The sequence below is a fragment of the Chrysochloris asiatica genome, unplaced genomic scaffold (genome assembly GCF_000296735.1).
Source record: "Chrysochloris asiatica unplaced genomic scaffold, ChrAsi1.0 scaffold00101, whole genome shotgun sequence".
NCBI classification, from domain to species: domain Eukaryota; kingdom Metazoa; phylum Chordata; class Mammalia; order Afrosoricida; family Chrysochloridae; genus Chrysochloris; species Chrysochloris asiatica.
The window spans coordinates 8496688-8499144 of NW_006408619.1; positions in this window are offsets into that span (position 1 = coordinate 8496688).

Genomic DNA, 2457 nt, shown 5'->3' on the forward strand with positions numbered 1-2457 from the left:
TGGTGTTCCCATGTTCTGCTTGAACAACTGTTTCTTGGTCTATGAACAGGTTCCTCATGAGCACAATTAAGTGTTTCAGAAAAGTCATTCTCCACAATGTTGTCCATAGCTTGTTATGATCCACACAATCTTAAGCTTTTTTGTAGTCAGTGAAGCACAGGTAAATATCTTTCTTGTATTTTCTGCTTTCAGCCAAGGTCCCTCTGATATTAGCGATGATATCCCTTGTTCCACATCCTATTCTGAATCCAGCTTGAACCTCTGGAAGTTTTCTGTCAATATATGGTTGCAATCGTTTTTGGATTACCTTTAGTAAAACTTTACTCGCATGGAATATCAAAGATATTGTCTGATGATTTCCACATTCCATTGGTCACCTCTCTTTGGAATGGACACAAATACAGATCTCTTCCAGTCAGTTGGCCAGGTAATTGTCCTCCAAATTTCTTGGCATAAATGAGTGTCTTTAGTGCTGCATCAGTTTGTTGAAAGATTTCATTTTGTATTCCATCAATTCCCGGTGCCTTGTTCTTTACCAATGGTTTCAATGCACCTTGGACTTCCTCTTTCAGGATCATTGGCTCTTGATCGTATGCTACCTCTTGAAATGACTGAACATCCAGGTGACTGTGTATTTCTTCCATCTTCTTTTGATGCTCTCTGCATCATTCATTATTTTGCCCAGAGAATCCTTCAATACCTCAAGCTGAGGTTTGAATTTTTTCTTCAGTTCCCTCAGCTTGAGAAATGCTGAGCGTGTTTTCCAACTCCAGGCCTTTGCACATTTTGTTATAATATTTGACTGTATTCTTGAGGTGACCTTTGAAATTTTCTGTTCAGCTCTTGTATCTCCTCATTTCTTCCATTTGCTTTTGCATCTGTGTGATGAAGAGTAAGTTTCAGAGTCTTTTTTGACATACATTTTGGTCTTTTTCTTCTTATGACCTTTTGCTTTCTTCCTGCATTATGTTGATGTCATCCCACAACTTGTCTGGTCTTCGGTCTCTAGGGTCTAAGGCATCAAATCTGTCCTTCAGATGATCTCTAAATTCAGGCGGGATATATTTAAGGTCATATTTTGGCTCCATCTGGTGAGGTTCAGTTGTCTGGTGTGTATAGTTGTCTTTTATGTTGTTTAAAAAAGGTATTTGCAATGAACAAATCATTGGTCTTGCACAATCCTATCATGCGATCTCCAGCATCATTTCTATCACCAACTACTGATCCTTCTTTGTTTCCAACCATTGCATCCCAACTGTCAGTATCAATACATCTTGGTCGCATGTTTTATCAATTTCAGACTAAAGAAGTTGGTTGTTGTTAACTGCCATCAAATCGGTTACAACCCATAGTGACTCCATATAGGGTTTCCAAGGAGTGGTTGGTGAGCTTGAACCACCGACCTTGAGGATCAACCAACTTTGCAGTCCAGCGCATTAACCCACAGCGCTATACTTGGGCTCCCAAGAAGTTGGTTGAATTCTTTAATTTCATCATCACTTTTAGTGGTTGATGCATAAATCTGCAGTTAATAGTGGTATTAACTGGTCTTCCCTGTTATTGTTGTAAGGTGTCATTGAGTTGGTCTTCCCTGTAGGCACATGGATATTATCCTATCACAGACAGCGTTGTACCTCATAACTGATTTTGAAATGTTCTTTTTTATGATGACTGCGACACCATTCCTCTTCAATTTGTCATAGTAAACCATGTGATTGTCTGATTCAAAATGGCCAATATCAGTCCATCTCAGCTCACCAGTGCCTAGGATATCGATGTTTATGCGTTCCATTTCATTTCTGACAATTTCCAATTTTCCTAGATTCATACTTCCTACATTCCATGTTCTGATTATTAATGGATGTTTACAGCTGTTTCTCTTCATTTTGAGTTGTGCCCCATCAGCACATGAAGGTCCCAAAGGCTTTACTCCATTAACATCATCACGATCACCTCCCCTTTGAGGAGGCAGCTCTTCCCCATTCGTATTTTGAGTCCCTTCCAACCTGCGGGGCTCATCTTCTGGCACTAGATCTGACAGTATTCTGAGGCTCTTCATCATGTTTCAATATTCGATAATCTGGTGCTGACAGTGTTCCACTCCTGTTCATAAGGTTTTCAGTGAGTAAATATTCAGAAGTAGTCTGTCTCTCCTCCTTCCTAGTCTGGCTTTGTCTGGAAGCTCAGCTGGACCCTGTCCACCGTGACTGACCCTGCTGATAATTTAAAATACCTGTGGCATAGCTTCCAGAATCACAGCAACTCACAAGCTACTGCAGTATGACTGAGTGACAGACGAGTGGTGGAGGTTAATGTCTCTAAAAGAATGCATTTCTACTCCATCACTCTGGACTGCAGCTGTGGGTACACAGCTGGGGGACGAGGCAAAGCAGGCGAGCTTTGGATGAAGGCTGTGGCATTTGTAGTTTGACCCACATCAGGGACTGCTGCTGGCTT